This window comes from Pongo pygmaeus, chromosome 7, assembly GCF_028885625.2.
Source record: "Pongo pygmaeus isolate AG05252 chromosome 7, NHGRI_mPonPyg2-v2.0_pri, whole genome shotgun sequence".
NCBI lineage: Eukaryota > Metazoa > Chordata > Mammalia > Primates > Hominidae > Pongo > Pongo pygmaeus.
The window spans coordinates 142,837,903-142,860,505 of NC_072380.2; the positions used below are offsets into that span (position 1 = coordinate 142,837,903).

Genomic DNA, 22,603 nt, shown 5'->3' on the forward strand with positions numbered 1-22,603 from the left:
CCTTTTATTTCTTTTCTTTTTTTTTTTTTTTATGAGACTGAGTCTCGCTCTGTCGCCCAGGCTGGAGTGCAGTGGCACGATCTTGGCTCACTGCAACCTCCACCTCCTAGGTTCAAGCGATTCTCCTGCCTCAGCCTCCTGAGTAGCTGGGATTCCACAGGCAGGCGCCACCTCGCCCAGTTAATTTTTGTATTTTGAGACGAGATGGGGTTTCACCATGTTGGCCAAGTTGGTCTCAAACTCCTGGCCTCAAGTGATCCACCTGCCTCGGCTTCCCAAAGTGCTGGGATTACAGTCGTGAGCCATCGCGCCCGGGGCCCCACCGTTTCTAGTACACAAATCCTCCGCTGGCTCCCACGGCCTACAGATTGGGACGCAAGTCCCTTTAACACAGCTTACAAAGCCACCATCACCTGACCCTGATGTCTTCAATGTAAAGTTTTTGTATCGGTTGGAACCCTGCGAGCACGCCAACAGACAACACGAGGCGGTGTGGAGCAACATGCTGTTTTAATGAGCGCCTGGTTGCAGGCGGGCTGAGGCCTAAAATGGCGTCAGCCCCAAGTGAGGACGGAGCAAAGGTTTCATAGTCTCCTGTAACAGGAAGTCTTCTAGTCGTAGGAAACTGCTACGTGGTACCCGGATGGCCTCTTTCTCGATCTTCAGGGGTACGTATCTTCCGGCCAGGGCAGGTGTCTTCCGGCCGGCTCTCTCCCTGATTCCGCTATCTTGCTCACGCACGCTGCTGACGCTGCTGACGCAAGTAGCCTTGCGCCCAGGGACTGGGCCTGAGAAGGGAGGAGTTATTCATCTCCTTAAGCTTTCAGGCCCCGGGGAGAATCTTACACTCAGGAACCCTCTAATTCAGCCACTTGGACCTGTGAATGTTCTCACTATGCTGAGATCCTTCCCACCTCCAGGCATTTGCACGTGTCACCTGACAGGAACAGTGTTTCCAAATGTTTAGGAGTCTTAGCAAGCCCACTTTATACCATAAGCTCTCTGAGGATGAGGGTAACTCCTCATGTTCTATAACCCACATCCAGTCCACTGAGGTCAAAGCCTCCGCTCCCTGTGGGCGTTGGATAAATATTGAAAGGACCTCATAAACATAGCTTCTTCCCCTCCGTGATTACCAAGGCCCATAATCCCCCAAGCTGTCTAACACCCACACTGGGACAGAAAGAGGCTGAGTTCAATACGTCCTTGTTAAGTAAATTATGGCGGGTGGGTTTTTTTTTTCCTCCTTGTTTTAATTGAAAAACAACCAGATATGTACATTTCAGCAAGAGTCCTAAGAAAAAGTCTACAAAGAAAACTTCTCTCAACGCTGCACATGAACTGAGAGCGCTTATCATCGCAACGTTGGGAGAGTTCATTTCAAAATAGACCCTGGAGATCTTCTAGTACAACCTTCCCATTTCACAGAAGTGGAAACTGAAATTTCAAGAAGTGAAATCACCGCCCAGCATCACACAGCTAGGAGGCTGACCTGCCAGGACAAACACCAGGTTCTGTCTTTCCCCCTCAACATTTATTAATAACTGAATCTTCATTTTCACTTTTCTTAATTACAACACTCATTATGCACTCAAGAATGGAAGCCACAGAGAAGCATATGTGTTTTCTGCTCTTTGCACCACCTCTCAGTGGGTCTCTGGAAAATGGGGTCTCCGTGTTTACCAGCAGGACGACTGGAGCCTTCCAGGCGTTAGACTTTCCGTGGTCTCTCACCCACTCTCCTACCCGTAAATATTGCCAACAACAGCAGCACAGATGGCAGCTGCCCACTGAGCAATGAAAGGCGGTCTCTACTTCCCAAAGCGGACCAAGGCTGTTCTCAAGTTTCCATCTCACTGATTTTTTTGAAGGAGCTCAAGTTACTCCTCAGACAATCTCTGATTTTGGCAAGCACCTAAATCAACACGTAAGGGGCACTCTGAGTCGTTCCCTCTGCAGGGACCGGGGTGTAGGTAGCAGGTGCATGGCCAGAGGGGGTCCTCATGAAGGCAGCAGAGCAGCGCAACCAGAAGTCACTCCCACCCCAGCCTCAGGATGTGTTCAGGACCTCACAAGCCTGATGCCCTTTCTTTTTTTTTTTTTTTTTTATTATACTTTAAGTTTTAGGGTACATGTGCACAACGTGCAGGTTTGTTACATATGTATACATGTGCCATGTTGGTGTGCTGCACCCATTAACTCGTCATTTACATTAGGTATATCTCCTAATGCTATCCCTCCCCACCCCCGCCACCCCACAACAGGCCCCGGTGTGTGATGTTCCCCTTCCTGTGTCCATGTATTCTCACTGTTCAACTCCCACCTATGAGTGAGAACATGAGGTGTTTGGTTTTTTGTCCTTGCGATAGTTTGCTGAGAATGATGGTTTCCAGCTTCATCCATGTCCCTACAAAGGACATGAACTCATCATTTTTTATGGCTGAATAGTATTCCATGCTGTATATATGTGCCCTTTCTTATTTCACATCATTGACTTCTGAGGCAGTAAGAAGGCCACCTCTCCAACTTGTTCTCAGTTTTAGAGCACGTCCCCATCTATGAAAGCACAGTTTTCTTCTCCATCTCTTCTACTAGGCTGTGCTCTCCCTGGTGCCCAGCACAGTGTGGGCACCAAGTAGGTGCTCCATAAACACGTGAATATACATATATGTATATACTGTATATGCATGTTTTATACATACAAACGTGTTTATTTGTAGCATATAGTTGGCATTCAATAAACGCTTGTTTTATGTAGTCTTAACACACACATGCATATGCATGCTTTATATATCTAGATAAAGTATGTTTCATCTATAACACATAATAGGTGTTCAGTAAATGACTGGTATATATGTAATATGTATAATATTTCATGCTGCTGAGCAAATGAATAGGTAAAGAACAATATGATGTGTGTGTGTGTGCATGCGTGTGTGTGTGTGTATATATATATATTTTTTTTTTTCTTCCCCAAGACAGGGTTTCACTCTGTCAGGCTAGAGTATAGTGGCAGGATCACAGCTCCCTGAAGCCTCAACCTCCCAGGCTCAAGCGATCCTCCTGCCTCAGCCTCCCAAGTAGCTGGGACTACAGGTATGTGCCACTACACCTAGCTAATTTCCTTTTTATTTTTTTAGAGACAGGGTCTCACTATGTTGCCCAGGCTTGTCTTGCACTCATAGCCTCAAGCAGTCCTCCCACCTCAGCCCCCAAGGTGCTAGGATTACAGTTGCAAGCCACTGTGCCCAGCCAAGACATGGTTTAAAGGTACAACAAGGCCAGGCACGGTGGCTCACACCTATAATCCTAGCACTTTTGAGGGCCAAAAGGCGAGCGGATCACCTGAGAACAGTTTTTCAAGACCAGCCTGGCCAACATGGCAAAAGCCCATCTCTACTAAAAAGACAAAAAATTAGCCAGGTGCAGTGGCAGGCGCCTGTAATCCCAGCTACTCGGGAGGCTGAGGCAGGAGAATCGCTTAAGCCCGGGAGGTGGAGGTTGCAGTGAACTGAGATCGCACCACTGCACTCCAGCCTGGGCAACAGAGCGAGACCCTGTCTCAGGAAAAAAAAAAAAAAAAAAAAGGTACAACAAGCTGAGGAGTTGAAATGAAAACTCCAGGAGGGCAAATACTGTGTCTTTTGTTCTCCATTGTATCTCTAGGCCCTAACACAGTGCCTGCCTGGCACTAAGTATGTGCTCAATAAATACTGGCTGAATAGAATGGACATTTGAAAGTCTTCTCCAAAACTCATATTGAAACGTAATCCCCAATGTGGCTGTATTGAGAGGCAGGGCTTTTATGAGGTGATTGGATCATAAGGACTCTGCCCCTGTGAATGGATTAATCCATTCATGGATTATGGGTTGGTGAGTTAATGGATTAAAGGGTTATCATGGGAGGACAACTGGTGGCTGTAGAAGAAAAGGAAGAGAGACCTGAGCTACCAATGTGAGCAAGCTTAGCCCCCTCACCATGTGATGCCCTGCATAGCCTCAGGACTCTGCAGAGAGTCCCCAACAGCAAAAAGACTCACCAGATGCAGCCCCTCCACCTGGGACTTCTCAGCCTCCAGAACTGTAAGAAATAAATTTCTGGCCAGGCACGGTGGCTCATGCCTGTAATCCCAGCACTTTGGGAGGCCGAGGCAGGCAGATCACTTGAGGCCAGGAGTTCGAGACCAACCTAGCCAACATGGTGAAACCTTGTCTCTACCAAAAAATACAAAAATTAGCTGGGTGTGGTGGCACGCACCTTTAGTCCCAGCTACTTGGGAGGCTAAGGCAGGAGAATCACTTGAACCTGAGAGGCGGAGACTGCACTGAGCTGAGATTGCGCCACTGCACTCCAGCCTGGGCAACAGCAGAGTCTCAAAAAAAAAAAAAAAAAAAAGAGACAACAGGAAGCTATTAAGGGTTTTAAGCACAGGTATGGTATGATCCGAGTAACACTTTTTAGGCTGAGCACGGTGGTTCATGCCTGTAATCCCAGCACTTTGGGAGGCCTGGCTGAGGCACGCAGAGTGCTTAAGCCAAGGAGTTTGAGACCAGCCTGGGCAACATAGAGAGACTCTGTATCTACAAATAATAGAAAAATTGGATAGGTGTGGTGATGCATGCCTGTGGCCCCAGCTATTCGAAGGGCTGAGGCAGGAGGATTGCTTGAGTTCAGGCAGTCAACGCACTCCAGCCTGGGCAACAGAATAAGACCCTGCCTCAAAAAATAAAAATAAAAAATAAAACAAAAACATTTTTTAAAAATCTGATACAATCTGAAAATGAATTGGAAGTGGGGAAAATGTCCCCTCAGGACCCTGCCCACTTGTCAGAGCAAGAAATGACCCTACTGCCACCACCTCTTGGAACAGCACTCAGAAAGATAACAGAGTTTCAGCCATCATTATTATGAGTTCACTGTTTTTCATTGCTCTTTAACGAACACTGTGAGGCGCTGTGATAAATGCTGGAGACCCTGAGATGAAGGACACACAGACCCTGTTTTCTAAGAGCCTAAAATCCCTAATCTCCAAGATCAGCCAGTCTTTCCAGAGAAGCATTTAACTCAGACCAATACTTTTTGGAAGAGGGCAGAGCTCCAGAGCCCTGATCACCCATTGTTCGTATCTCTACCTTTCTTTATCATGTATGTGTTTATTATACCTTGCCTCTTTCCAAGAGACAGTTGAGATCGCTTACAACAAGAAAAGAACCCATGAGGATTACAAACAGAAGAAAATATGATAGTGGGAACCATGACAAAGCAAATGGCCTGAACCTGCGGGCTGGTGACAGCTGCTGTGACTAAGCGCAAATTTGGCTCTGAGCTTCCTGGCAGCCAGGGAAGAAAGGAATACATGGCAAGAAGGAAGAGCAACCTTTCCTCTCTAGTAGCACAGCGTTTCCTGGCTGCCTTTAAATTCTACAAAACAAAGGTGGGGCCTACTGTGGACGGGCAAGGCTGGGGTCAGCAGGGTAACCGTGGGTGCAAGCACCCTCTCGTTCATCTTGTTCATTACAGAACTCAACATCTTCCCCGCTGGGTGCAGTGGCTCACGCCTGTAATCCCAGCATTTTGGGAGGCCAAGGCGGGCGGATCACTTGAGGTCAGGAGTTCGAGACCAGCCTGGCAAACATAGTGAAACCCCGTCCCTACTGAAAATACAAAAATTAGCCAGGTGTGGTGATACGTGCCTGTAATCCCAGCTACTTGGGAGGCTGAGGCAGGAGAATCACTTGAACCCAGGAGGCAGAGGTTGCAGAGAGCCGAGATCACACCACTATACCCCAGCCTGGGTGACAGACTAAGACTTTGCCTGAAAAAAACAAAAAAAGAACTCTGGCTGAACACGGTGGCTCACGCCTGTAATCCCAGCACTTTGGGAGGACAAGGCAGGCAGATCACTTGAGGTCAGGAGTTCAAGACCAGACTGGACAATACAGGGAAACCCAGTCTCTACTAAAAATACAAAAATTAGTCAGGTGTGGTGGCAGGCACCTGTAGTCCCAGCTACTCGGGAGGCTGAGGCAGGAGAATCGCTAGAACCCAGGAGGCGGAGGTTGCAGTGAGTCAAGATCACACCACTGCACTCCAGCTTGGGCGACAGAGCGAAACTCTCTCTCAAAAAAAAAAAATTAGCCGGATGTGGTGGTTCACACCTGTAGTCCCAGCTACTCGTGAGGCTGAGGTGGGAGAAGCACTTGAACCCAAGAAGTGGAGGTTGCAGTGAGCTGAGACCGCACCACTGCACTCTAGCCTGGGTGACAAAACCAGGCCCTGTCTCAAAACAAAAAAGGAGTCCTTGTGCCACCACAGCACCTCTGCCTACCTCCCTCAATTCTCCCACCATCTGGACACCATCATCCAATTGTGTGTCTCTCTCCACCTCTGGACTGTAAGCTCCTTCAAGTCCAAGATCACTGCTTGGTTATATACTGAATTGTGTCCCCCAAAATTCATACACTGAAGTCTTGACCCCTAATGTCAAAGAACGTAACCTTATTTGGATTTAGGATCTTTGCAGATGTAATGAGTTCGCATGAGATCGTAGAGAAGTAGGGCGGGCCCTAATGTGATAACCACGTGAAGACACAGACACACACAGGGAGAAGGCCACGTGAACACGAGCAGAGGGTGTCACACCTACAAGCCAAGTTACGCCAAAGACTGCCCCCAAAACTCCAGAAGCTGGGGGGGTGGCATGGAACGGACTCTCCCACACATCCCCAAGAGGGAACCAACCCTACCGGCACCTTCGCCTTGGACTGCCAGTCTCCAGAACAGCTCTCAGACAGTAGATGTCTGTTGAGTCCCCAGTTTGTGAGATGTGTAAAGCAGCCCTGGGAAGCTGATACAGGTTTCTTTATCTTTGTATGCCTGTGCTTAGCACAGTGCCTGTCACACAGAAGGTGGGTTCACCTCTACGGAACTGAACCGCAGAAGCCTGGGTGTTCAAGGCACGGCATCAGGCTGCGGGACCGTCTACCTCCCAGAATGGGAGGCAGGTGCAGAGAGACACCCAAGCTGCCCGTCTCACCATGTCACCAAGGCCCACAGCAGGCACAGGGTGCCTTGCTACAGCCTGGCGGTACACACCAGTCAGGGCTATGGAACATCGACAACAGAAATCAGCTATGACTATTTTATGGAATAGAGGATTTTGATGAGAAGATATGAGAAACTCCCAGAATCAACAGGCAAAGTGCAGAGCCACGCTCAGACAAAGGACCACGGATACTGTGCAGGGGGATAATGTGGCCAAGGCCACGTCACAGGACATCTGCTGCAGACACTGCCCCTCCTACTGGGCCTCGACTCTAAACAACCTCTTCCTGCACCTGCATCTGTGCAGTACTCAGCCCAGGGTCAGAGCAGAGGGTGGCAGTGGTCATGTGGCCAAGCTGAGGCCACAGGCTGTGAGAAGGAATGTCTGGTCCACCTCAGCTTCCATACTGGCAGAAGAGGCTCTGCCTCCCTCCAAGACTTCCATACTGAGGGTTCCCCCAACCAGGAAGGTGTGTGGAATGCTGAGCACCCCAAAATATAAAAAGTACCCATGAGACCTACCAACCCACCAAGCTGCAGAATTAAGTAAAGGTAGATCCCCGAGTGCCATCACACCATGACTGAGTCCTACAGAGACCTACAGAATGGACTCAGGCTCCCAGGGTGGCGGAAGTGAGGGAGAGGCCTCTGCATGTCTACACAGCCCCAGAGCCAAGTGTGAACAAAGGAAGTGTTTCTTCATCTCTTACCACAGAGAACAAGTGTGAAGCAGAATTTCAAGCATCTGCTATTGCAAAACATCTAAAGTAGTAGCAAAAGGTCATTTCCAGAAACATCCCTCTTCCCCTACCCTAGAAGCCATTCAGCATCAGCTACATTGTGAATAACACTATCTGAAGCTTGTTCATTCATTCAGCAAACTGTCCTAAGACCCAGATGTGCCTGGCCTCGTGCTGGGCACTGGAGTTACAAAGATGAATGAGTTGCCATGCCTGACCACAAGCTCAGTAAGCTGGAGGAGAGGACAACAGAGAAGGCTTCGCTGGGGATGGCAACTGTCACGGAGGGTTAGAGGTTAGTGATGTGAATATGCATTCCAGATGTTTTTTAGCATTTGCTGGGCATCACACATTTCTAAACACACACACATACACACACACACACACACACTTCCTCCCAGTCAGTTACCTCCTTAGTCAGCCACCAGCCCTAGGACCATGGTCCAGAGGACTAGGCCTGGATATGCAAACCTAGGTCTTTTTAGGAAGGGCTGCGGGCTACCGGGTAGGCTAAAGATGTCTACATGGTAGATGACTATCTGCTTCCCTGGGTGGAAGACAAGACACAGAGGCTGACCCCAACATGCCAGTTGGCTGTGCTCTTGGGCAGACCTTAGCTCTTGGTCAGCAGCTGGTCCTCAGGAAACTGGGAGATGAACCTTGTTTTAGGTGCCCCTGCTCTACCCTCCACAATCATAATACCAGCACTTACCATTTGCACTGCACACTCCAGTTTATAAGACACTTTTACAGGCATCCACTCCTTCATTCATTCATTGAACACCAAGGCACTTTGCTTAGAGCTAAGAATCTAAAGAGTAATTAAACACAGCCACTACCCGATTGGTTGCCAATTCCTATGGGAAGCCGTCCTTAACCTCTCAGGCTGGGATCAATGTCCCCCAACCCCCACCTCACACCCCACAGGCCCACGGCAGCCCAGACTTCCCTACATCACAGCTCCCCGTGTCAGCACTGGGTCTCTTTCTATTTAAACTTCCTGGTTTAGATGCAAAAGGGACTCACCTACCCCATCCACCACTGCATCCCCTGAGCTGGTACAGTGCCTGGCACACAGTGAAGCAGAACGGATGTCCTGAGGAAGTGCCAGTAGGAAGACCCAGGAGGACAGAGGGGCCGTGGGGAAACAGAGGCCAAGTGGGAAAGGGCAGGGGAGACTCAAGGTAAGAATCTGGCATTATCATTCCCTCCTCATTTGTGGATTAGGACATTTATCTCAGAGAGCTTGGGGGACTTGCCCACAATATTACTGCTAGTAAACTAGCTGGGTCTCTACACTCACTCTCTTCATACCAATTTCCAAACCAACTCTCTACATCTCAGACAGCTTTGAGCCCTCCCTCCCCCACAGCCCGCAGAATTCCATCTCTCTTCCCGTGACCAACTTACTGTTTGGGATCTAATGTATTCTGTACCCTCCCTCCAGGGTATTTTCTTAAGATACCCTGAAGATAGAAGCCTGGGATTAAAAGAAAGAAAAGGATTCCTAACGATGGAATGGCAGGAACTCACTTATTCATTAAACAAATATTTACTGAACACCTAGAGTATGTTCTATTCTAAGTGCAGAGACACCAGCGTGAACACAGGCAAAAATCACTGCCTTCTAAGACACCATCATGAAATGGTGTTATCAAAAGCCGGTATGCCTTTGTGAAGGAAGGAAGGAAGGAAGGAGGGAAGGAGGGAGGGAGGGGAGGGAGGAAGGAAGGAAGGAAGGGGGGAGGGAGGGAGGGAAGGAAAGAGGGAGGGAGGGAGGGAAGGAGGGAGGGAAGGAAGGAAGGAGGGAAGGAGGGAGGGAGGAAAGGAAGGAAGGAAGGAAGGAAGGAAGGGGGGAGGGAGGGAGGGAGGGAAGGAAGGAGGGAGGGAGGGAGGGAAGGAAGGAAGGAGGAGGGAGGGAAGGAAGGAAGGAGGGAGGGAGGGAAGGAGGGAGAAGGAACACCAAGTGATCTATTCAAGATGTCACTTAAGCTCACCCACGGAACATGGTCTATTGGGGGCGAGGAGACACCACACAATCCTTCACCCCAAGACCACTCTATTATCTACTGCAGGATACCCTGTCCTCATTCACTGTCCTTTCAATATCCACAGTAGAAGAGAAACAGACAGAATGAGCCTCCTTTTTTGGCCATTGCTGGCTTCCTAATTAAAGTCAAGGATTTGTGTTTATTCAGGGTCTATAAACACAGACCCAAAAAAGTGTTTAAGAGAAAGCAGATGAAATGTGGGTAAGGACTAGCTAATAAAATCACGGGAAAATACTGTGCATTTTCAATCATGACTGTGATTAAACAAAACTTGCAGGAGGATGCTCTGAGGGCCAAGGCACATAAATGTGTGCAGGGCCTGAGCTTCCAGGGGAAAATGTAAACCATAACTTCCTGCAGAATTAATGAGTCCCTGGTGGGAGATACGTGCTAAGTTCCTCTGGACAGAGCCAGAGAATCACGATGCAGCTAATGTGGGTTCCCCACCCCCTCCTGCCACTAGGTTGTCACATAGCCTGTCAAGACGGCATTTAAAAATCCTGTGGATGTGCAGGTTCCTTGGGGACAGCCTTTGGAGGAAGAAACTGCGTTCAAATTGCAAGAGGCACCTAAAGATGCTCAGAAACAGGCCAGGCGCAGTGGTTCATGCCTGTAATCACAGCACTTTGGGAGGCCGAGGCAGGCGGATCATGAGGTCAAGAGATCGAGACCATCCTGGCCAACATGGTGAAACCCTGTTTCTAATAAAAATACAAAAATTAGCTGGGCGTGATAGTGCACGCCTGTAGTCCCAGCTACTCAGGAGCTGAGGCAAGAGAATCATCTGAACTCAGGAGGCAGAGGTTGCAGTGAGCTGAGATCACTCCACTGCACTCCAGCCTGGTGACAGAGCGAGACTCTGTCTCAAAAAAAAAAAAAAAAAAAAAAAAAAACCACCTCAGAAACGGAGGCTGCCCCTTCCAGAGCACTGTCAGCTCATCTCAGGACGACCTCAGTGTCCACATCTGGCCACTGCACCAGATGCTGGCTAAGGTCCCTCCCAATAACAGCTTCTCACGCACTAGGTCCTTCCAAGTAGGTACCTGGGTACAGAGAAGGACCCTGTTATGAAACATATGGGGGTCTGGTCTGAATTTGAACATGAGTGGCAAAGATGTTGAGGAACCCTGAGGATTCCACAAGGAAGCGGATGACTTTGCAGAGATCAAAGAGAGCAAAGGAGGGGTAACAGCCAGGGCCAGCCTTAATGAAACCCTAATGAACAAGTTTCCACAATTAAGGACAACAATGGGACAGGAACCAGTGGGGCCTGGAAAACAATCAATGCCTTTGATTAAGCACTGCTGACGAAATTTCCCATTGCTGCTTTAATCTGGCTCCCCCGGGGGGAGGGGGAGGGTTGTTGGCTTTGCAATGTCTTAAGGAAACTCATCTCTTTTTTTTTTTTTTTAGATGAAGTCTTGCTCTGTCGTCCAGGGTGGAGTGCAGTGGCATGATCTCAGCTCACTGCAACCTCTGCTTCCCAGCTTCAAGTAATTCTCGTGCCTCAGCCTCCCAAGGAGCTGGGATTATAGGCATGTGCCACCCCACCCGGCTAATTTTTGGATTTTTAGTAGAGACAGGGTTTTGCCATGTTGACCAAGGTGGTCTCGAACTCCTGACCTCAAGTGAAATATATAAACCCCTTTCTGACTTTTTTCTTCTCCTTCTTCTTTTTTTGAAAATTCAAGACATGGTGCTTGATCAATGCTAAGTAGAACAGAGAGCCAGGAAGCTCATCTTTAATTCAGCGCCGACAATCCTCAGCTCAGCTCAAACTTGGCAAAACGCTTTCTTCCCTCACATCTATTCATAGCCGTCTGTTCCTAGAGTTAACGCTCAATTATTCACCCTAACAGAGGAATTGTCCCATGCTCTGAGAATAACGTGGCGGGGGGTGGGAGGCAGGAGGGGCAGAGGAGCAGGGACAGACTAGAAGAGACCCCAGCTGCCTCCGAGTAGGCAGCCACACTCCTCTGAGAGAGCAGCAAGGTGACAACACCCTCCAGGTATGGCCAGTGGGGAGGAGCCGACCCTAGTCACCAGGGCCCGCAACATACCAGGGCCTGCAACAAACATGCTGAACTGCATCCACCAGGCCCATCTCGGGATCCCTGTCCACAGGGAAGGGAAGGGAGGCTCAGACAAGTGACATGACCCACCAGCAACACAGAGTGAGCAAATGGCAGGGCTAGGGACATGATGCAGAGGCGAGGCCCATGTGCACCACACACCCAAGGAGCAGATGCAATTGACACCCTCAGGTGATGAAAACCTTGGAGCTGCCACAGGCCCCAACTCCTCCCAGAACTAAACCTTTTACCAGAATTGCTTCCTGCCTGGTGGGCACCCCCAGCGATTGGCTAAGTTGGATGGAATCTCCCACAAAGTTTTGTGCTTTTGTATTTTTAATATGCTGGAGACAGAGTCTCACTCTGTTGCCCAGGATGGAGTGCAGTGGCACGATCACGGCTCCCTGAAGCCTCGACCTCCCGGCTCATGCAATCCTCCCACTTCAGCCTCCCAAATAGCTGGGACTACTGATGACTGCTACCACACCCAGATAATATTTTTATTTTTTTGTAGAGATGGGGGCTTCCTGATGTTGCCCAGGCTGCTCTGGAACTCTTGGACTCAAGCGATCCTCCCGCCTCTGCCTCTCAAAATGTTGGGATTACAGGCATCAGCCACTGCACCCAGACTACCATAAGGTTTTGATGAGGATTAAATGAGATGATGTACACCCAGCAGAAACCTCTACTGTTACCGTGTCCCCCTTGTGTTTTAGTCCTTCATTTTCTTCCTCTGACCCTCGAAACTGTAAGGACAAGGAGCCTGCATGACTCAGCATGACTCAGCTTGGTGAGCCCAGGGCCCAGCTCAGCAAGTAGCTGGGTTCATTCCTCACTCCTTCAGCCACAGCACCTGACTTACTTATCACTTCCTTTCCCAGATGCTGAGGAGCAGAGTGCCCGGATGTGAGGACAAGCGAAAGGTGGGGTAAGGGATAGAGATGGGGAAGACAATGAGCAAACCTAGGGTTTTTTCTGGACATTTAATAAATGCCTATTTGAGATGCTAAGACATGTCCCCCTTTTGCATCTAATCACAGAAATACTTACAGGCACACATCAAAATGATAAATCCTGGGCATGAAATGAATATTTTTAAAGATGCCAATTTAGGCCAGGCACAGTGGCTCACGTCTGTAATCCCAGCACTTTGTGAGGCTGAGGCGGGCAGATCACTTGAGGCCAGGAGTTCGAGACCAGCCTGGCCAACATAGTGAAACCCCATCTCTACTAAAAATTCAAAAATTAGCCAGCCGTGGTGGCTCAAGCCTATAGTCCCAGCTACTCAGAGGCTGAGACACTAGGATCACTTAAACCCAAGAGGGTGAGGTTGCAGTGAGCCAAGATTGCGCCACTGCACTCCAGAATGCGTGACAGAGCAAGACTCTGTCTCAAAATAAAATAATAAATAAATAAAGACGTCAATTTAAATTATCAGCCAGGCACAGTGGAGAGAGCCTATAGTCCCAGCCCTTTGGGAGGCCAAGGTGGGAGGATCCCTGGAGCTCAGGAGTTAGAGGCTGTAGTGAGCCATGATTGCACCTGGACAACAGAGCAAGACCCTGTTTCTAAAAGAAAAAAAAATCTAATAATAAAAAATTGTCCTCCCAAAAAAATAATTGTCCACCCAAAGTAGAAAATTAACTCATATACTCATTCATCAAACATATGTTTGGTACCTACCTACCAGGTACTTTCTATATTTGGTGCCTCCCTTTAAAAAATGGCTGAGGAGCATTGAATCCGAACCCTTCCAAAACACAGGCAAAGATGACAAGTGGGCTGCATCACACACCATAAGAGTCTGTCTGGAAATTTGCAATCCCATAAACGGTTATAGCTCAGCCAGCCGCTGGGGTGCCTTCGTCTGTCTGCTCCGTATGGGCTTCTCAGAGGCAGATGCATCCTTTTCTTCTGCCCCTGCCTCCCACCACAGAGCACAGGAAGAGGGCTCTGAAAAGTGGTCCCTCTCCCCAAGAGAAGTTGGGTGCACCCTCTGCACCCTTGCTCCCTGGACGTCCAGGAGGCAGGAGCAGAGAGATTGGTCAGGTGCTTGGAGCCGTAAGGTTGCTCACCTTCCATTGAGAACACACTGAACACAGCTCCCACCACCTGAACCAAAGTTCATTTCGCTTTGGAAATTACATAAAGCCCCCAAACAGAAAACACTTGGCAACTGTTCATCAGTGGCTCTCATTCATCTTATCTTTCCCTGAAAATAATTTCTTTTTTTTTTTTTTTTTTTTTTTTTTTTGAGACTGAGTCTCACTCTCTCACCCAGGCTGGGTTGCAATGGTGCAATCTTGGCTCACTGCAACCTCCGCCTCCTGGGTTCAAGCAATTCTCCTGCCTCAGCCTCACGAATGGCTGGGACTACACGTGCGCCACCACGCCTGGCTAGTTTTTGTATTGTTAGTAGAGGTGGGGTTTCACCACGTTGGCCAGGCTGATCTCAAACTCCTGACCTCAAGTGATCTGCCCGCCTCGACCTCCAAAAGTGTTGGGATTACAGGTGCAAGCCACCACACCCAGCCCTGAAAATAATTTCTATAGGACCTGAAGATGGGTACTGGTATGCGGATGTCTCTAGATTCCTTAATCCCATCAGCTGTTCGCCTGGAAGGAATGGTGAGATTCTAGAAAAATCTTGTGACCTCCCTCTGACCCCAGGTTTCCTGATTTATAAAACGGCAACAATAACGTCTTCTGCATCGACCTAGGAGATGGTCTGTGGTGGCTGTTATATTCAGCAATTGCTAGCTGTCTTTCTTTAATCAGGCCTGTTCATATTTCACCTCAGGGATGCCTAGGCCTAAGTTTTATTAATTGAACTGTTTTTGTTGTATATCTTTTCTGAAGAGTCATCTAAACTTTGGTTTTCTCTGTTTTCCTGAAAGCAGCAGTATTCTAGGTTTCTTAGAGAAGAAGAAAAGAGGCCAAGCTCAGTGGCTCACATCTGTAATTCCAGCACTTTGGGAAGCCAAGGCAGGAGGACTGTTTCAGCCCAGAAGTTCTCGATTAGCCTGGGTAACATAGGGAGACCCCATCTCTACAAATAATTAAAAAATTAATCAGATGTAGTGGCATGCACCTGTGGTCCCAGCTGCTCAGGAGGCTGAGGCAGGAGGATCACCTGAGCCAGGGAGGTCGAGGCTGCAGTGAGCTGTGATCACACCACAGCACTCCAACCTGGGCAACAAGAGAAGAAAAGAAGAGGAGACTCTTAGTGGAGACGAAAAAAGAAAGGGAGAAAGGAAGGTTTTCTTACAATAAAAGTAACATAATCACATTACAAAAAAATGTGCAAACGAGAGAAAGGGAAAGAATATCTCCATATTCTTATCTCCCTAACACAACCTCTGACACCATTTTCGTCTATTTCCTCAAAGTCTTGTTTCCTATAAATGACAGATGGTTTTCTAAGTCTCCTCACAGCCTCCATGGCCCTGACTTTGAGGGGCCGTGTAATATTCCACCATGTGGCTAAAGCATAACTGATTTAAGTATGTGGTTACTGTCAGACACTTAGATTATTTCCAATTTATTTTGTTACTGTAAAAAGCTGAGCTAGCCAGGTGCGGTGGCCCACACCTGTAATCCCAACACTTTGGGAAGCCAAGCGGGGAGGGTGGCTTGAGCTTGAATTTGAGACTAGTGTGGGCAACACAGCAAGACTTTATCTCTACTAAAAATAAAAAAATGAGCCAGGTGTGGTGGCAGGCACCTGTGGTCCCAGCTTCTGCCTCTAGAGATGGCACTTGCCAATCTATGTGAGTATCTGTAGTTACTCCAGAGGATTCTGAGGAAGCCTATGGAATCAAATTAAGGAACCACTGCTGTTCCCAATTGAATTGAAAACTGAGGTACTCGGGAGGCTGAGGTGGGAGGATTGCTTGAACCCTGGAGGTCAAGGCTGCGTCATGATCGTGCCACTACACTCCAGCCTAGCTGACAGAGTGAGACCCTGTCTTAACAACAACAACATAAAGCTAAGCTAAAAATCTTTATGCAACATTTTGTCCATATTTTTCACTGTTTTTCTTAGGAAAGATTCCCAAAGCGGGTTCCCTGGGTCAAAGGTTATGAAGATGTTCATGGCTCTTGACATCAATTGCAACAGTTGTCCAGAAGGGTCACTCAAAGACCTGGTTGGCCACCAGCAAGAAAATGCATGCACCTTCACTGGGGTGACACCTTTCACAGGCATCACAGGGCAGGGTCAGGGACACCTGTTGGGTTTTCTCTGGAGTGAGTTCTTATGGAACATTCTGGTCTCTGCACATTAGCTGCACAATCTCAGGTGCTTTTCAGCTCTGCCCTGCTGAATGAGAGCTCCAATGCATTCGAGAATAAGCTCCAAGGTGGAATCAAATGCTCCCTCCTCACCCAGCAGTTATTTGGGGATGATCAGGGAAAACGAAAGATCAGGTTCCTCTTCTTTTGGTTTTAGGTGTCCGGGGTGTTGGGACAATGATGAGTTTATCGATAGAGAAGCATTTTCCAACCACAATGATCATGGGGGACAGTGGGGGACGTTCAAAGGTCATACCTCGTTTATTCCTCATTTATTCTGAGACAGTTCCCCTCAGGCAGGGCCTCAAGGACTATGGGATCAAATCCAAAGGCCCAGGATGCCGAAGCCCTTTCAGATCAACTCCTGGATGGGGCCTTCAACTGCAGATTTGAGATGTGCAGGAACAATGACAAAGTCAGAAGGGGCCTAAATCTAGGCGCTATGGTAACCAAAGAGACTCTGCTTTATTTATTTATCTATTTATTTATTTTGGCCTCACCAGGTCAAGAAAGGCTGTCTCCCTCTGTCCACTCTGTCTCTCACAGCAGACAACTAGACATCCAGAAACTCTCTCCAAGGTTATCACACTCAAGCATGAGAGACCCTGAGATAATCACACATACACAGGTAACACCCCCACTGGGTATCAAGACAACTTCGCATATTCCGAAGATGCCCTCAGTGCATCAAACATACAATGGGATTCCTCTGTACCCTCATTTTCTTTTTTATTTTTTGTTTAGAGCCAGGGGTCTCCCTATGTTGCCCAGGTTGGTCTCAAACTCCTGGGCTCAGTCAATCCTCCCACCTGAGCCTCCTGAGTAGCTGGGACGGCAGGCATGTGCCACCCAGCCATACCCTCATTTCACTGAGCCCAATTCAGCTATACTCAAAGGGCCAAATGCTTTTCTTTTTTCATTTTAAAAACTTTAAATAATATAAAAGTGTATCTTGCCTATTGTATTTATTTGTATTTGTTTCTACGGGTTTTTTTGTTTTTGTTTTTGTTTTTTAGTGTGGGAAAACTAGAAAGCCTGCTGGACAAATTCTAAAAGAGCTATAGCACTCTGTTTCCTATTTTTTGTATATCGTGCATTGTACTTTATCGTATATTGTCTACTGCAGTTTCTTTTATGCATTGACTCACTGATGTTCCTGTACAGCATCACACACACAAAACCAGTGCATGGAAAACCAACCTTCAGCAGCAACTCGGGAGATTGTAAAGAATTTTTTTTTTTTTTTTTTTTTTTTGAGATGGAGTCTCGCTTTGTTGCCCAGGCTGGAGTGCAGTGGTACAATCTCGGCTCACTGCAACCTCTGCCTCCCCGGTTCAAGCGTTTCTCCTGCCTCAGCCTCCCAAGTAGCTGGGATTACAGGCACGTGCCACCACACCCGGCTAATTTTTGTATTTTTAGTAGAGACAAGGCTTCACCATGTTGGTCAGGCTGTTCTCAAATTCCTGACCTCGTGATCCGCCTGCCTCAGCCTACCAAAGTGCTGGGATTACAGGCATGAGGCACCGTGGCTGGCCAGGAATTTTTTATTTTTTATTTTTTGCCTACTGTGCTGACTTCTGAACTTCACAGAATTTTTTATTTTTTATTTTTTTTGCCTACTGTGCTGACTTCTGAACTTCACCATGAAGATGTGACTCTATTGAGCAGAGTTTCTTCTCCTTTGGTGCTTTTAGGTCTTGGGGGCATGTGTCTGTCTGTTAGGAACTAGCAGAAAATCAGCCCAGCTCAGATCAGAACAGGAAACCAGGACCCAGGCTGGTGGGTGCCAGGGCAGGGCCTTGTGGCTTCACAACCCGCCTCCCAGGGACAGGCTATCTGGTCAAGAGAACTCACCCTCCTCACTGCTAGGTCCCTTAGTGGGCTTTCACGTGCCTGGCCTGGTCCCTCCTTCTTTAAATGAAGAGTGGCCTAGATGACTGTCACACTCCTGTGTGACACTGGATAACACACATCACCTCTCTGGGCTTCCACTGCCTCTGAACAGTCTTCCACCTTCGACTGGAATCAGAGCCCCAAATGCGAGATTCTAACAAGAGGTTACACTGTGTGAGATACTGACCTCCTCAGCATCTAGGGTGATGGGGTCCCCGGGTGGGTCACCTCTAGCTGGGAGATGCTTCCTCTTTCACAGCTCCATCTGTGCCTTAAAAATTAAAAGCTGGGAACCTGTAATTCCAGCACTTTGGGAGGCCGAGGCAGGAGGATCACTTGAGCTCAAGAGTTCAAGACCAACCTGGGTAACATAGTGAGACCTCATCTCTTAAAAAAAAAAAAAAAATGTGAAGGCTGGAAAAGATGGGACTAGGTGATCTCCACTGTCCTTTCCATCTCACACCAGCCACCCCATGCCCAACACACTCAGAATAGATGACAACGGGCAAATTACCCTTAATAGGGATTTCTCTAACCCAGTGACAGGGACTTCTGCATCAGAATCACTTAGAATGCTCATTAAAAATATGACTCCAGGCTGGGCACGGTAGCTCACACCTGTAATCCCAGCACTTTGGGAGGGCGAGGCAGGCAGATCACTTGAGGTCAGGAGTTTGAGACTCACCTGGCCAACATGGTAAAATCCTGTCTCTATTAAAAATACAAAAATTAGCCAGGTGTGGTGGTCCACACCTGTGATTCCAGCTACTCGGGAGGCTGAGGTATGAGAATCACTTGAACCCAGGAAGCAGAGGTTGCAGTGAGCTGAGATCACGCCACTGTACTCCAGCTTGGGTGACAAAGCGACACTCTGTCTCAAAAGAAAAAAAAGAATCTGGCTTGCCGGGTACAGTGGTGTGTACCTATAGTCCCATCTAACTGGGAGGCTGAAGTGGGAAGATCACTTGAACCCAGGAGAGTGAGTCCAGCTTGAGCAACGTAGCAAGACTCTCATCTCAAAAAATAAAATAAAATAAATATATATTTATTTATTTATGTGGGAGGCCGAGGCAGGTGGATCACCTGAGGTCAGGAGTTCGAGCTCAGCCTGGCCAACATGGTAAAACCCCGTCTCTACTAAAAACACAAATTAGATCTCTATATATAGCTGGACCCTCCCACCCAGGAAGCGTAAGCACACCCAAGGTATGAGCAGATTAAAGAAATCCGGCAGAAGAGGGAACACGTGCATAAAGTATGCTGGCAAGGTCACATATAGAAAATGGGTGGGGAGACTTGAAAGCAGAGGTATAAATCCTATGTGCACCTTATTTGCTCAAGTCTACACAGACGAGCATCCAAACATTGAAATTTTCCTTTCAAATTCAATCCCCCAGAGTGTATGGTCTCAGGACCTTTCTTTCCCCCAAATCTTTTCTTGTGGGGATGCATGTATGCAGACAATGCAAAGTGCTACAAATCGCAACACCAAATGCATCAAGAGGTAGATTATTAGTATGAGTCAGTTTCACACTAACTTTACCAAAAACCTCACTGCTCACATTAGCTCAAGTAATCTACTTACAACCGCAATTATAAATTCTGAGCTTCCTTGGCTGACGAGTTTGCAGTAGGTGGTTCTTGGCCCTGAGGGCTGTTGAGATGCCCGTCGTCATGAGATGCCCACTGAGAAAACCACCGCCCTCTCCCAGCAGGGTCCAGCAGGAGCAGTGTCTGCTCTCGGCTACACAACTCCATTCATAGACTTTTCCAGTTACATTCGAGGTTCACCCCAAAGGAGGTAGTGAAAACAGGAGGTGGGCACTGAAGCTGGCCTGGTATGTTTGAATTCCTGCTCTGCTTTTTATCAGCCTCCAGGTTTTCTCAGTTGCCTCATCTGTAAAATGGGAATAATATTACCTGCCTTCACAGAGTTACCATGAAAGTAAGAAATAAAATATTCAAAGTATATGACACAGCCGGGCGCAGTGGCTCACGCCTGTAATCCCAGCACTTTGGGAGGCCCAGGCAGGTGGATCGCCTGAGGTCAGGAGTTCGAGACCAGCCTGCCCAACATGGTGAAACTCTGTTGCTACTAAAAATACAAAATTAGCTGGGCTTGGTGGCACAGGCCTATAATCCCAGCTACTTGGGAGGCTAAGGCAGGAGAATTGCTTGAACCTGGGAGGCGGAGGTTGTGCTGAGCTGAGATTGCACCATTGCACTCCAGCCTGGGCAACAAGAGCGAAACTCCATCTCCAAAAACAACAACAACAACAACAACAAAGTACAGGACACCTGTTCCATGCGCCATAAAAGAAAGTTAATATTGCCATAAAGGAGACCAAAAAATCACAGAAACCCACGACGTGATCCTGATGGGAGCCCTGTTAAGAGGGGCTTTCAGGCCAGGCATGGTGGCTCACGCCTGTAATCCCAGCACTTTAGGAGGCCGAGGCGGCCAGATCATCTGAGGTCAGGTGTTCAAGACCAGCCTGTCCAACATGGTGAAACCCCATCTCTACTAAAAGTACAAAAATTAGCCAGGTATGGTTGCGGGCGCCTGTAGTCCTAGCTACTCAGGAGGCTGAGGCAGGAGAATTGCTTGAACCTGGGAGGTGGAGGTTGCAGTGAGCTGAGATCGTGCCACTGCACTCCAGCCTGGATGACAGAGTGAGACTCTGTCTCTAAATAAATAAATAAATAGAGGGGCTTTCTGCCATGTCCATAGCTGCCTGCACACATAGTCCAGAAATGTGACCTCACTCCCTAGCTCCTGCTCCACTCGCCACCATCAACCTGCTGGCCTGTCATTCATGGTGTCTGGTGACACTCCCTGCCGTCCCATTCCAAACCCCTCAGAAAAGCTTATCCAATTCCTGAGTGAGAAGAATGGGCCTAGAAGGGCTGAGTTTAAGTTAACCCAAAGAAATAAACCCAAACTCCTTCATTCTCCAAGCTGCTCAGACCTCAGGGACATGTGTGGGGTGACTGTGGGGTGCACACTATCATTCCCCACGTGGATCCATCACGGGGCCTAGCACACAGGAGGCGCACACTCAGTGACTGTTCTGTTGTTGAATGGCAGGATGAATCTCACTCCTCCCTCAAGACCTGAAAACTTGAGAGTTATGAAGGCATGTTTAGGAATGACTGTAAAATACCACTTTTCAGAAAACATAGAAATCTCCATTTGATTCCTTCATTTGCAAGCCTGTTTGATCTGTCTACACACTGGTTGGTCTCTGGTGTCCCAGAAGCAGAGGGCAAGACACAAAACCAGAGTTCAGGGGAGCAAAGCAGACATTTTAGGAAGTTATTGCCCAAGTTTCACTTCCACGTTGTCTTCTGCATTCTACTTCAACTCTGGTTTTGAGCAAAGCTGGGGCTGGTAAAGAAACTTCCCTTAGTCTACATGTTCCTCTCCCTGAGTCCCAGCACTGAGGCTCTGTAGACCAGGGACTCAAATTACTGAGCACCCACTGATGCTAGACCCTATGTCAGGCATATTCAGACATCTTCTGACCTAAGAGCCACAACAAGCTGGAAAACAGACACTGAGATGCCAAGAGAGGTTATGCAATGTGCAAAAGACTCACAGTCAGGGAGTCGGGTCTGAATCAAAGATCTCCTTGGCTCCAAGATCCTTGCTTCTCAACCTGCCACTGTCCTTTTTCAAAGGTGCCAACCACTAACTTGGCAAAGTGTTTCATTTTTCATAAAGCCACCTGAGTTCAAAAGCATCTTCTTGTTTTTTTTTTTTTTTTTTTTTTTTTGAGACAGAACAGAGTTTCCCTCTTGTCACCCAGGCTGGAGCGCAATGGCACAATTTTGGCTCATTGCAACCTCTGCCTCCCAGGTTTAAGCAATTCTCCTGCCTCAGCCTCCCAAGTAGCTGGAATTACAGGTGCCAGCCACCACGCCCAGCTAATTTTTGTATTTTTAGTAGAGACGGGGTTTCACCATGTTGGCCAGGCTGGTCTTGAACTCCTGACCTCAGGTGATCCACCCGCCTCGGCCTTCCAAAGCGCTGGGATTACAGGTGTGAGCCACTGCGCCCGGCCCAAAAGCATCATGAAAAACTGTCCCCCTGCATTAAATTCAGATCCCATCTCTGCCAGAAGGATAGCCCTGGACAAATCATATAGCTCTCACCCACCTGTGACTGTGCCCCATGGGAGAAGGACCTGTATATGGAGGCTTTCTGCTAGACTATGCTAGATGCTTCGATACACATTATCCCACTCAATCCTCTAAACATTCCAGGGAAGCAGGTGATAGTAGCCCAGCTTCATCAATGACAATTCTGGTTCTGCAGTGGGATGTGATTTGCCCAAGGTCATGCAGCGCTGAGAAGCAGGGCCAGGGCTCCATCAGCCCTGCCATGCAATAGGCTTTGTTGAGTGAGCACTGGATGTAAATTCTGAAGAGCTTAAAGCGGCCAGACAGAGCCAGTGCAGGAGACTCTATTAGGCAGATGAGGAAAAGAATGGAGCTTTTCTTCCTCCT

At 48.1% G+C, this 22,603-nt stretch overlaps 1 protein-coding gene and 1 pseudogene across 6 annotated transcripts in view; both read right to left on the reverse strand.

The window, feature by feature from the left end:
* The window catches only part of CYRIB (CYFIP related Rac1 interactor B), a 176,736-nt gene that overhangs the window by 147,409 nt on the left and 6,724 nt on the right, over window positions 1-22,603 (reverse strand). The gene's annotated exons all lie outside the window — the stretch shown is intronic.
* LOC129043292 (U7 small nuclear RNA) lies at window positions 17,219-17,270 on the reverse strand (annotated as a pseudogene).